The following is a 14,721-nucleotide window of genomic DNA, read 5'->3' as shown; positions in this document are numbered from 1 at the left end:
ATAATAAAAATAAGAGATATGTTTAAGAACTTGAGGGGACAAGGAAACAGTTCTTTGTATCCTGTGTAAAAGAGTGTAGCAAAGCTGTGGAATAAGGGAAATGTTCCCTTGTGGCTGCTTTTGGAGCAGGTTGAGTTACAACTAGGCACAATACCCGGAAAAGAGAAGATGCAGGAGAGAATATAAGCAACCAGAGACAACAGAAACCAAGAAGAGGAAGGAACAGCTTGTGGTATCTGTGCTAGCTATGAAGCACGAATGTGACAAACTCAAATGCTTCGAAGCATGAGTTAGGAAAATCTGGAGTTCCTGCATTTGTGGCTGAGAGACAGAGGCACAAAAATACTATTTCATTCCTATTTTTATGGTCTCTGTTTAATCTGGGAAAATGCTCCACTTGCTCTCTTTTAAAACTCTACGTGTATAATTATCATCATAGAATCAACTTAAATGACAAAAAAAGAAGAGAACTTTACCACTTCCACTTCACCCAAATCAAGACTCAGTTGATGTATTCTCTGAAAATTCTAAGGAAATTACACTCTGATAAAAAAAAAATTACTCACGTTGATGTACTTTATTTCAGTGTTGCACTGCTGCAAGTTTTATCTTCTCATTTAGCAGGTCCTTCAGAGCCTTTAGTGTTAAATCACATTGTCCCTTAGGTGTCCCAATGGCTAGTATTCTGGAAACAAATATTCAGTTCACATATTAAAGAATTTGTTATGTGTCAGTAACTTTTAAAGAGCTTTACACATATTGTCTGATTAATACCTTCAACAGCTCTGAAAAGAATGCATTGTTACATCCGTGTTAGAGATTGAGGATTAAAAAGTGAAAGTTTTACCCAGTGCCATGAAGTTAATAAATAGCAGAGCAGAAATTTAAGCCGAATTCATGTAGCCCTTCACTGCTTTGCTACGCTGCAAAGACGAGCCATTAAACGTGCCTCAGCTAAGTCAGAATTTCAATGTTGCTACACATTTTACTTTTTCACTGCTCTGAGATAAAATGCTTGATCATTCCCATTTATTGGAAGTATGAGATTCTCCACTTCATTCAAGGACACTACTTGGGAGATATTTCCACCGTTGAACCAGAACTGTGTCCCTTTCACTTTGTCCTATTTCATGATAGCCTGAAATTTATCCTGTAAAATCTGCATCTAAGCATTATTCACTGGGAGCTTTTTCTGAAGAAATCCTGAACTATGAATATTATTATGAGTTTTCTCATTTCCTCTCATGTTGCTTTTCAACAAGTTAGAGATAATATTATAATAATCAGTAATTGCAGGGCTTTGGATAAACCTCATGGCTATTATACCAACACCACTCTAATAATATGTTTACATAATATAATGCATTTTTATTTTTGTGTAAAGAGAATTTTACTCTTCACACTATTCTATTTCTTCTCATTTTATGTGGACCTAGCAAAGGGCAAAGGTTTCAAAATAGCAAATTGTTAAACTTTAATAGTAGAGGCTACCCTTATTTACATGACTCAGTTGGGGAAATGTTTAGTATTACACCATACCCTGAAGGTTAATAAACTCGGGCTGGGTTAGACCAGGGAGGCAGGGGGAGGAGATGAATTCCAGAGTGAAGCAAGGAAATAGAGAAACAATGACATGAGAAATATTATCATCAGATTAGAAGATAATCTCTTTCCTTGCTTTCCAAAGAGGAAAAAGGAATGAAAGGAATATATGAATAACTGCAACGAGGAACAAAAAGCAGGGTGTGTAAATAGTACTCAGAAGCCACGTTAACTTTGCAAAAGAGTAGGGAAAAATCAAGAAATAAGGAAATAGAGAAATTGGTGGGGGGGGGGGTAGGAAGAAATCATAGCTGAACATACCAATTTTATTGTTAACAGATAATTTGATCTCCACATTTTATTTTATTTATTTTAAAAAGCATTTTATGTATTTATTTTATAATGCTACTGGATTTCTTAGCATTAGTTACAGAATTTCCTGAGTACTCTGAAAATAATGAGAACTACTGTATTCTTAGCATTTTTTAGATATGGTGAATAATCATTGTTCTTTGGCTGCCCAATATCTTATCCTATTTCTAACAAGAGATTTGCTTTTAGAGAATTAACCTTTTTCCCCTTAGATACGATATGACCGGACAGTAATCAGCTTTACTGTTTCTAACCAAAGGTTGAGAATCTTTTGAACATTGAGCAAGTTATTTGGAGAGACTTCATTGTTTGGGCTGTGTTCTAGGTGCTCAGATTTTTAGATTTAACCCTTAATAACAATTAGGCATTTCACACAAATTGTGCCCATTAGATGCTTACATTGTAATTTGATCTTAAAGTGACAGAGTTGGACTTTTTTCATTCTATTGCTGATAACTTAATGTTCTAAACCAGAATTTTCTGTATTTCCAAGCTTTAGCCCTCCGAGATTTGCTTTGGTTTCTGAGTTTCCTTATAGATTTTGTGATCTCCCACTGGCTTTACAATACATTTCCATTGCTTAGTTTAAAAACCTGCTAATTATCCATAGGACTTTGACCCTCTTTCCTTATTTTAACCCCAGCGTCTTTATTCCTCACTGTCTCCTCAGAGATGGTTCTCATACTTATCAACAAAGAACTTCAGCTGATACATAGAGTATAGTTTACCTGAAATCATGGTGGTTAAAGTGGTGTGTTAACATTTTGGAAAGAATTAAACCAGTAATGTGAAAAAAAAATGCATGGAGAATGACAGAGTAGTCAAGACTCTGGGAATATAATAAAGAGGATAAAGATTGTATGGCACATTAGCAATTTTTTCTTAAAAAAAGAAGGAAAAGGGACACCTGGATGGCTTAGTTGGTTGAGCATCCGACTCTTGATTTCAGCTCAAGTCATGATCTCACTGTGAGATCAAGCCCTGTGTGGAGCTCAGAGCAGAGCACAGAGCCTGCTTGGGATTCTCTCCTCTTCCTCTGTCTCTCTCCTTCTTTCTCTCTCTCTCTCAAAATAAATAAACTCAATAAATAAATAAATAAATAAAAGAAATACTGTATATAGATTCTGATAAAAATAATTTTGTATTTATATATCTAAATTTTCCCCTAATATGCTCCAACTTTTTGCTTCTGATATCATTGCCTTAATTTGACTTATCACTAAATGCCTTATTTATAGCTTCCTCTAGTCCAATGACGCCATTAATCTATAACCACTCCTCTCTCTACCACTCCTAGCTCAAGGCTCACACTACACTACTTCCAGGATTCTTTCTGTTGTATTGTTTGTATTAGTTCCCTGATCAAAAATTTTAAGTAACTCTCCATTGCCTTTGTAATAGATGTCTGGCTTACCAAAAAAAAAAAACCTTAATATGATATGTACTCGCTTATTCCAATTTCATGCCTTGATACTTTCCCTAACATGCTTTCATTCTATCCCTTCAAAATTAATTGAAGTTACTTGATTTCATCTCATTTTCTCTAGCTTCCTAGCTCTTCTCAACTCTTTATCTTTGGGTTGAAGTGAGATTCAGTTAATCTTATCATAACCATATTCATACCACAGACTGGTGGGATAAAGAAAAAAGGGAAGAAAGAGACAGAGAGAAAGAGAGAGAGAGAACAGAGTACCTAAATTCTACTACATCTGGGGCACCTGGGTGACTGAGTCGGTTGAGCATCCAAGTCTTGATTTCAGATCAAGTCATGATCCCAGGTTCGTGAGATCGAACCCTGCATTGGGCTCCATGCTGAGCATGGAGCCTGCTCAAGATTCTCTTTCTCTCTTTCTCTCTCTCCCTCCCTCTTCCCCACTTGCATGCTCTCTCTCTAAAATAAAATTAAAAAAAAATTATACTACATGTAGGAGATAGAACTGCAAAGTAATATATGTAGATGTTGAATTTGCCCTAATCCAGTTTCAACAGTCAATTCTAGAATTAACCATTGTTATATTTATTATAGAGTTATAAATTTATATATTAAGTTTTGTTTGAAACATGCTTCATTCAGTGTAGTTATCTATGTCATGACTCCAAATTCTGTAATAATTTTCATCACCATCTATTAAATATCATAGAAAATTTTATTAAATAAAATTATATTGAATGTCACTTTATTTTCAGATTACCAAGCTTCAAATCAAACTTAATAAGTATGCTCTTCGTCAATAGAAGAAAATTTGGTCAAATTTATTCGATTACTTTCCAATGTGCTACCAAACTAATCAAACAACTGAAAAGCCAATTAGTAAAAATTTCAACAGATACTACACTGTGGGCAATTAAAATTCTTAATAATTAATTGGCCAAAATAAATTTCCTAGAATTTCTTCACAGTATATAGTTTAGTGGTTATATGAATTTTACAGTAAGGCTAGTTGGACTTAAATTACATCCTAATCCTACTAAGAAATGACTTAGAACTTTGTGACTTGGTTTCCTCATTTTTAAAGTGGTAGAGTGCCTACCTGACATAATTATTATGAAGTTGAAATGAATGAATACACAGAGGATACTTGGAAAGGAGACTGGCACATAGTAAGCATTCAATAAATGGTATGTGTTTACTGTTACTTAAATGAACATAATAAATATTTAGAACTTCTGGATATTTTCATTAACAAGATACTACTTAAAAGGCAACAAATAAAATATCCAGTTAAACCAAAGAAATGGGAGAAATCAATAGTTATCACAAGATAAATGGATAAAAATTAATTTAAAGAAATACTGTCTTTTAGTCTCAAGACTGAATATCCATCAGAAGGCAAAGAATCTCATTAGGTATGCAAATATTAAAGCTTATTTTGAAACTTTATTTGAACCAAAGATGAAACAATTGCTAAATCAATACATTTGAATAAACTCAGACAGTGTTGGAATGACCATAGGTCATATTGTGAGTAAAACATAAGGTGCATATTCTTGATCTGTGATACCTTTGCCTGGCCTCCTAATCCAACCCAGCTCCTTGAATGAGATAACTCCTAAGATCCTATAGATCTCCCATTTCATTATGTCTTCTCATACTTTTCAGAAATTTCTTTTGTTTTTGGACTGTAGGATAATTTCTTGAGAATAATTTCTCTCTCACATTAATTTTTGACACGGCAATCTATTATTCACTGCCTCTTGTATTAAATAACACATTTAAAAATATTTTGAGTGTAGTTGACAAACAATATTACATTTGTTTCAGTTTTCGACATAGGAATTCAACTTCTCTATATTAAATAACATGTTTTAGAAAAATACTTCCTTCTAATCTTCATTTTTAGCTCATTTCCATCTCTGGACTGCATACAGGCACTATCCTATCAAATCTTGCTGAGAATATAAATCAGAAATGTTTAGCAGTGTTTTCCTTTTTCTTCCAATAGGCCCATTTTAAAAGGTAGCTGTTCTGTCTTTTTCTGTGTTATCTCTTTCTAAACTGTGAATTTCAGTTGCTCTGTAATACCTGTGAAGGCTTGGAAGGAAAGTTGTTCTGTGACATGCCACAGCTTTCCCTCTCCAGCCTGTTTCTAACAAACATAGTTTAGCCTCTGTAAGTTTGGGATTTAATAAAAGTTATGTTGAGATGAAGTTCGTGATTCTTCACTGTGTTTTTGATAGTATTTCTGCCATATGCACCATTTATTTTTACTTATAACTTAATTGACATACAAAGAAAATAGTTGGTTTTGCCAAACTCCAAAAGAATTTGACCAGATTTTATACTTATTTTTTTTTGAGAGAGGGAGAGGGGGAGGGGGAGGGGGAGGGGGAGGGGGAGAGGGAGAGGGTTTCAAAAGCACAAAGGTTTTATACGGATCATGGCCTTAGCCGATTGGCTGGGGAAGGGTCGTGGCCTCAGCCAATTGGCTGGGGAAGGATAGAACAATGGCTGCCAAAGTGTGGTTCCCAGATCAGCAATTATCAGCGTCACCTGGAACTTGTTAAAAATGCAAATGTTGGGCCTGGTGGTCACAGACCTACTAAATCAGAAACTCTGGGGGTGGGGCTCAGCAATCTGTGTTTGAACAAGTCTTCCAGGAGATTCTGATGCACCTGAAGTTTAAGAACCACTGTGTCTGGGGATCTCTAACATGTTTGGCTTCAGTGTATACAGAACATTTCTCACTGGTCACCTATTAACCATTGGCTGTCAGCCTTGCTGTGCTATATAAATACCTAGCACCAAACACCATCCCCAGAGACTCTGATTAATTGGTTTGGGGAGGGGTAAAATGCTCCCACGTCATTCTAAGCCTGGACAGGATTGAGGGCTCCTGCCTCTGGCCCCTACCTGAGAGAAGCCCTCCCTCTTCTACTCACACTTTCCACGCCTCTCATACTCCCCTTCCTCCCACCTTAGACTTCGGAAGAATGCATCAATCAGTAGCCTGCTTTCTTAGAAAACATAAGTTACTCAAGGGGAGGAGGCGTGGTCTGAGGTTTAAGCGGGAACCTCTTTCTTCGGTCATGTCAGGGACATACTAGTCGGCCGGCCTAGGTCTGCTCTTTCAGTAACCGTCAGTTTGTTCTCTGTATTCATCCGTCTGATTCTTCTCCTTCTATATTCTAACCTCAATTTTAGCACTTAAGTTTCTTATGGCTTCTCAGAGACGTCAATTACCTCCTTACATTTTTTTATATGACCAGTCCCTTCATTTCTCTTTTATATACAATGAGACCTCTTTCTCTTATCCTTGGTATAAAACACTAGGTTAACCCCCATGTTATAGGCTCACATAGTATCCTTAACTTTTTCAGAGTGATTATTAAAATTATAATTCATGCATTTTTCTCAACATTTTCATTGAATGTCTATTATATGTGAAGCATTAATCTTGGTGGATTCAGCAAGGAATAAAACAGACATTATAGTGGGAAGGACAGACAATATGCTGGATAAATAAGCCAAGTGTACGGTATATTTCTCAATGAGAAGAATTAAGGAGAAAAGGTATGAAATAGAGATGATTATAATTAATTATTTCCATAATTATTTGATGGATGCTTATCTTCCCCATGAGACTCAAATGCTGTGTCAGTTATATTCAGAGCCGTATCTCCAGGACTTGGAAGGACATGACTTGTAGTATGTACTCAGTAAATATTCACTGGATAAAGTGAAATGCATAGAGAAAAACATTTTGAAAACACTTGGAATCATTAACAGCATGATTGATACTTATTGTTTTGTTCAGCCAGTCAAGAAGAGTATATTCCAAGGATAATCCTTGGAAGAGGTTCAGAAAGGGAGCAAGGAAAGGAATCAATATTAGTCGAGTCCTAGTAGGTGAAAGAGCAGACCTAGGCTGGCCGACTACATTTTGTTCTGTGTCTCCATCTTGTTCTGTATCCTCCTTCTTGAGTGACTATGTCCCCAACATGGCCACAGAAAGAAATTCCCACTCAAACCTCAGACCACGCCTCCTCCCCTTGAGTAACTTCCCACTCACCCGTTCAAACTTCCAGTTCAAACTTCCCGTTCAAACCACGCCTGGCGACCTGCGTAACGGGACTCTGACCCAATCGGCTAAGGCCACAACCATTACCCCACCAACCGCCCCTAGATCCCTATAAAACCTTTGTGCTTTTGAAACCCTCCTTCTCTCTCCGGCATCTCACTGCTGTGTCGGTGCAGGTAGGGGATTGAGATCGAGCTAGCTCGAATAAAGGCTCTTTGCTTTTGCATCAGACTCCGCTCCCTGGTGGCCTTTGGGGATCACAAATTCTGGGCATAACAGTAAGTTCTGGAACTGCCCTGGGTGCTACATATTTACTATCACATTTAGTCCTTTAACAGCTGGAGCTGTTCTTTCATTTTAAAATGAAGGACTGAAATTATTTTTTCAGTGGTTTATTAATGATTATCCTTTAACTAGATGAGCAATTTTAATTGTCATTTCCATCTTTACTGTCATTTCTTGCCAGATAAGTTTTTAGCTCTGAACTTTTCAGTTAAAATTATGACGCTCGATTTCCTCATATTTAGACTTCCCTATTTCCAGTCTGACAAATGTTTATATAACATTTGCTTTAATTAAAGTAGAAAATGTAGAGCTCAGTCAGAAGAGTGTGAAACTCTTGATCTCAGTGTCATGGGTTCAAGCCCCACATTGGGTGTAGAGATTACTGAAACAAATAAAATGTAATACATAAAAATTAAAAAGTAAAGTGGAGGGGCGCCTGGGTGGCTCAGTCGGTTAAGCGGCCGACTTGGGCTCAGGTCATGATCTCACGGTCTGTGAGTTCGAGCCTCGCGTCGGGCTCTGTGCTGACAGCTCAGAGCCTGGTGCCTATTTCAGATTCTGTGTCTCCCTCCCTCTGACCCTCCCCCGTTCATGCTCTGTCTCTCTCTGTCTCAAAAATAAATAAACGTTAAAAAAAAAAAGTAAAGTGGAAAGTGTAGTACTTGTAAATGTGAACACAAAGAAAATTCCCACTCTCTTCTAGAGATAAATAACGTTTATTATCTCTAGAGAGAGATAAATAAATAATGTTTATTTATTTTTGAGAGAGAGACAGACAGAGTGTGAGTGGGGGAGAGGGGCAGAGAGAGAAGGAGACAAAGAATCTGAAGCAAGTTTCACGCTCTGAGCTGTCAGCACAGCTCCACCTGGGGCTCAAACTCACAAACCATTAGATCATGACCTGAGCCGAAGTCAGAGGCTTAACTGACTGAGCCACCCAGGTACCCCTCATAACCAAATTTTAAGGACTATAGCCTGAAACCAACTTTTCCATTGTTCTGATTAAGCTATCCATCTTCATATCCAGATCAGGAAGCTAAATGATAGTTGAACATTATAATTATATCATAGTGTTGATGAAGGTAAAAAAAAAAAGTTGGCAAGATTAAGGAAATGCTCAGCCACAGATAGTATATGGGATTTCCCCTAATCTCACATCATTCTGGCTTTGTTAATGTATACAGAGTTCAAGGAGTTGATGTGTGAGGTCACTTCATGAAGCAATAGTTTATTATGAATATTCTTGGAAGAATAAAGAAGGTTGGAGATGATACAGGGGATACTGGAATTTTTTGAAAGAAAGATGTTGGCATCTGACTGTAATGTGTGAAGAGGTCAGAGTTAGTAATCTATATGGGCGGTTTATCATGATGCTGGAAGTGATAAAGCAGTACAGGAAGTATGTGTATAAACATGTTTTATTGCCTTACATTTACTTGCATACCTGAGAACGTGCCATTTGTCTTTTTCTTCAGAGAGTAAGAACTCCCTAGTATGGTTTGGGGTTTTGACTTTTTGGCATACAAAATATTTTTGTTTGAGAAGGGAACTGTCTCCTCGGTGGTATCTTTAAAGGGCCAAGAGCCCTCCAGGGTAATATGCTCAAAACTGTGAGTTCTAAGAAAGCAAGGGGGGGTCATGTTCAATCATTTCTTTGTATTTCTACCTCATAGAACAGTGTTGACATAGGGTAACAACCTAATATATATTTGTTAAGTTAATGATTAACGTTCTGTGATTCAGTTGTTCTCAAAGTGTGGTCTGGGGAACCCTGGACATACATGTGATTAAAATCATGTATAGATAAAAGATTCATTAAAACTGCAAGACAAGGGGCGCCTGGGTGGCTCAGTCATTTAGGCCTTTGACTTCCGCTCAGGTCAAGATCTCATGGTTTGTGAGTTCAGAGCCCTGTGTCAGGCTCTGTGCTGACAGCTTAGAGCCCAGAGCCTGCTTCAGATTCTGTCTTCCTTTCTCACTCCTTCTCCCTCACTCATGCTCTGGATCTCTGTTTCTCTTTCTTTATTTCTCAAAATAAATAAATTTTTTTTTTTTTAAAAGTGCAAGGCAAACCAATGGATTTTAATATAACACTAAGAAAAGTTCATTGATGTGGAGCATTGCAGCTCACCTTTCAGAAGCTACCGTTTATCAAGTTTTAGTGTAACATCGAATAATATCTGCAATTATCTGAAAAGGGTATTAAAATAACTCTCCCCTTCCTAACTGCATATCTAACTGTGAGACACTGTGAGACACTGTGAGAAACTGTGAGACACAGTTTTCTTCATGTACCACAACCAAACAATATATCACAATAAATTGAATGAAGAAGGTGATTTAAGAATATGACTGTCATTTATTAAGCCAGACCTTAATGAGATTTGAAAAATAGAAAATAATGCCTCTCTTCTCACCAAACATTTTTGTGGAGAATATTTTTCATAAAAATGTGGTATTATTTTTTAAAGTTTATTTATTTTTAGAGAGTGGGTGCAGAGAAAGAGGGAGATGGAGAGAGAACCTCAGGCAAGCTCCACACTGCCAGTGCAGAGCCTGATGCAGGGCTCGAACTCACAAATCACGAGATCATGACCTGAGCCAAAGTTGGACGCTTAACTGAGTGAGCCACCCAAGGTACCCCCAAATGTGGTATTTTTCATAAAGTATGTTATTTATGTCAATATGTCATGGACTTATTTCTATTTTAAATGAATTAGTAAGAAATATTTTAAATATTTGTTTTTATTTTAATGTAGTAAAAAGTAAATTTTTTTCATATACACATATGTATATAAGTATCCCACATAAACAAAAGCATTTTTTTAATTACCCAATAATTTTTAAAAATAGAAAATTGTCCGACCAAAAAGTTTGAGAATTGCTAATGGAGGGCCCAAATAAGCTAACTATTTGCTTAGGCCCCAACCTAGGAGTTATCTCTGATTCCTCACTTCTCATTCTCTACATATAATCAATCTGCAACATCTACAGGCTCTATCTTACATTCATTCTCTTTCACTGTTCACAGCATCCATTGCTAACATCTTGGTCCAAGTCAACAATATCTCTCTGTGAATGATTGTAATAGCCTCCAACTTTGCATAACCTGTCTGTACTCTTGACTCCAGAGAGTTTATGCTTTTTTTTTTTTTTTTACTTTTTTGTTTTTTAGAGGTATAGTTGACACATGATGTTATATTCATTTCAAGCATACAGCATAGTAATTTGAAGAATTTATTTTGTATACAACAGCCAAAGTGGCCTTTTGAAGACGTAAAGTAGGTTGTTTTACTTCTCTGTTTAAGACATTCCAGTGGAGGGGTGGGGGCTGGTTACCTCAGTCAGTTAAGCAACCGACTCTTGATTTCAGCTCAGATCATGATCTCAGTCATGAGAGTGAGTACCACATTGGGCTCCAAGCTGGGCGTGAAGCCTGCTTAAGATTCTCTCTCTCCCCCTCTCTCTTTCTCTCACTCTCTCTTTCTCTCACTCTCTCACTCCCTCTCTCTCTTTCTCTCACTCTCTCTTTTCCTCTCTCTCTCTCTCTCCCTCTGCCCCCCCCCCACTCTGTCTCATTAAAAAAGTGTTTAAATAAATTTTAAAAAAGACATTCCAATGGCTTCCCATCACCCTCACAATGATATCCAAACTTTCAATTACCTACGTATCCTTGCATCATATGCTGACTTCTCACCACATATCACTCTACTCCTTTGACACCATGATCCAGCCACAATGGATGTTTGTTGTCAACTCTTTCCCATCATTCGGATCTCTGTTCAAATGCCACCTCCTCAGTGAAGGCCTTCTTGATCTTGCTTACCCCAATTGTTCCCTATCCCTTGATTTATTTTTACTCTCTAATCTCTTAAACATTCATATTTTCTTCACAGCATTTATCACTATCTTGAATATTATATTTATTTTTATTATCTCAGTCTTTGCTCTGGACTGTAAACTCCATGAAGTAAGGACTTTATTAGTCTTGCTTACCACAATATTCCTAGTGTTTAAATTAATATGTGGTACACAGTAAGTTCTCAATGAATACTTATTAAATAATAAATGGAGAGCAGGACATACAAACAAAACCATAACTATTGAATACACTGGGTATGATTAAATTAAATTATAGTATATTCATCCATACCAGTCACAATCCAGTGAGAAGAGAAAAAGTACAACAGTACAGAAACCCATGGGGGAGGGGAAGGAAAAAAAAAAAAAAGAGGTTAGAGTGGGAGAGAGCCAAAGCATAAGAGACTGTTAAAAACTGAGAACAAACTGAGGGTTGATGGGGGGTGGGAGGGAAGAGAGGGTGGGTGATGGGTATTGAGGAGGGCACCTTTTGGGATGAGCACTGGGTGTTGTATGGAAACCAATTTGACAATAAATTTCATATATTAAAAAAAAAAATGAACAGAGAAAAATGGTTAACCAGTTAAAGGTGGTTAACTACTAGAAGAAGGAGAGAAAACTATAAGAAGTAGAGAAGTAGCAGATGCATGAAACATTTATTATTCTCTGGGCTGAAGAAGAGGGAAGAAGGAAAGAAGAATCTAAAAGAGCTCTCCTCCTTCTGCCCATGACTGAGATTCAGACCTCTAGAGGGTGAGGCTGCCACAGGAACATGCAGCATGCTGATGGCAAGAAACTTGCGGAGGGAACTACAACTGGTCCCTAGACCAAAACTTCAGGGTGGCAGAAAACCTTAACGGAGCATCCATGCTGATATGTGCAGCTCCCAGTGCTGATATGAGCACTACTAGGCCTTTTCCAGGTCCATTAACTGGCTGCCATGCCAAAAACAGCACTCAGGAAGCAGGAAGAAAAATTCCTTCTTCCAACTCTGGCTTTGAGGTGTCTCTCCAGCACCCTCTATTGACAGAGCCTAAAATTGAGCCAGGTGTTAAAGGAAAAGTGTTTATTTATTTATTAAAAAAAAAAAAAAATATATATATATATATATATTTTTTTTTTTTTTAAGAGCACAAGCAGGAGAGAGGCAGAGACGGGGTTGAGGGGTACAGAGGACCTGAAGTGGGCTCTGCAGTGACAGGCTGATAGCAGCGAGCCTGATGTGGGGCTCAAACTCATGAACCACTAGACAATGACCTGAGCCAAAGTCAGATGCTCAACTGACTGAGCCACCCAGGTGCCCCAAAGGAGAAATGTTTATAGCATCCAGGATCATAAAACAGGGCAAAGACGAGTGGTCTTGGACCTGAAAGGCAATGAACTGATAACTGGCACAGTATACTATGGAAGGAATATGCACCTATTAGAAAGAAAATGTTCTAGAATATATATAGCATGTCTCAATTTTGGGGAGCCAACTCACCAACATGATCCTATTTTTGTATGAACAAATAAGAAACATACCAACTGTTCACTGTGTGTATACCACAGGATAAAATGAGGAGGCAAAAGGGGTGAATAGTAATTTTACTGTAAACACACAGATGTATTGAATTGCAACAATGAGCACATATTACTTTGGAAATAACTGCAAAATGTACAGACATCATTTTTCACCAGCACCCCTGCCTTCATACTGACAGGGTCCCAAAAGTTAGAAAGCATACTGTCCTCCTTTTGAAAGCATCTTGCTTGGTCCGTGAGAATTGAAGTGGTCTCACTGACCAGTTCTGACCAACGATATGTAGCAGTAATTGGCTTGGGAAAGGAAGGATCCTAAGAAAACTCTCTGTTCTTAAAAAGAGATCCATGGAAAAAGATATTCCTTTTTCCACCTCTAGGCCACTGGTATGTGAAGATGTATTGCTGGGAGCTTAATTAATCTCTTATGATGATGAACTAGCCCAGCCTCTGAGCATGACAAAACCAAAAGATGGCAGTACTCTGGATCCCTGAGTACTTATTTTAGCCACAGATTTAACCATCTCCTTATAGCCATGTGGCTTCTAGATGCCTTGCTATGTAAGATAAAAAGTGCTCTTAAGTTTAATTCACTTTTAGGTGGACTTTCTGTTACTTGAAAGTGAAAATATTTTCTCTTATGACAATCATGCATATGGGCCTTTTCTGTACATTGACTATACAGATAAAGCTTATTTCATGTTTCACTCTGTATGTGAAACAATAATACCAGTAGTGATAGCTAATATTTATCGTTTTGTATATCTATGTGATAAATGCTTTTTTATTGAGATATAATTGACATATACCACTATGTTAGTTTCAAGTGTCCAATATAAAGATTCAATGTTTTTGTGCAAAATGATCACCACGGTGTCTTAACATCATAACCATACCATTACAAAAATACTGTTTCTTATGATGAGGACTTTTAAGATTTATTCTCTTAACAACTTTTATATATAAAATACAGTATTATTAACTACAGTCACCATGCTACATATTATGTCCCCATAACCTATTTATTTTATATCTGGAAGTTTGTACCTTTTGACACCTCTCATTCATTTCTCCCACCTCATCCTGCCTAAGGCATCCACCAGTCCATTCTTTGTATCTATGGACTTGGTTCTTGTTTTGTCTGCTTTTGTTTTTTATTTAGTGTTTTTAGATTCCACATATAAGTGAGATCATATGGTATTTGTCTTTTTCTGTCTGATTTATTTCACTGAGCATAATCTCCTCAAAGTCCATCCATTTTGTTGTAAATGGCAAGATTTTATTCTTTCTTTATGGTTGGATAGTATTATAGGTGCTATAAATACATTATTTCATGAAGTTCTCACAAGAACACCGATATGAGTATACTTTGTAATTGGGTTACATAGTTGGAAACATAATCTATATCTTGAAAAGTCTCACAAATCAGTGAGCAGATAAACACACTATAATAATATAGTATGACAAGGGTTATAGTAGACTATGTACCCTTCTATGCCCATCACCTTTTGGATGGACTAATTTCTCTTAGTTCATATTTTAGAGGACGCTGATTCTATCCCATACCCCACCACCAAGAGTGGGTATGTGACCTACGCCTGGTCAGTCAGGTTATCTTTGT

General features: G+C 37.2%; 1 long non-coding RNA gene across 1 annotated transcript in view; it reads left to right on the top strand.

Moving 5' to 3' along the window:
- The first annotated feature begins 7,593 nt into the window (after nt 1-7,593).
- The window catches only part of LOC122211394, a 78,336-nt gene continuing 71,208 nt past the window's right edge, over nt 7,594-14,721 (top strand). The window contains exon 1 of the long non-coding RNA XR_006198663.1: nt 7,594-7,711. This is a non-coding gene — a long non-coding RNA (uncharacterized LOC122211394). The remainder of the gene's footprint in view (nt 7,712-14,721) is intronic.

The sequence above is a fragment of the Panthera leo genome, chromosome F3, assembly GCF_018350215.1.
Source record: "Panthera leo isolate Ple1 chromosome F3, P.leo_Ple1_pat1.1, whole genome shotgun sequence".
Taxonomy (NCBI): domain Eukaryota; kingdom Metazoa; phylum Chordata; class Mammalia; order Carnivora; family Felidae; genus Panthera; species Panthera leo.
The sequence above is the reverse complement of the archived record's forward strand: the minus strand, read 5'-3'. Positions and strand labels throughout refer to the sequence as shown.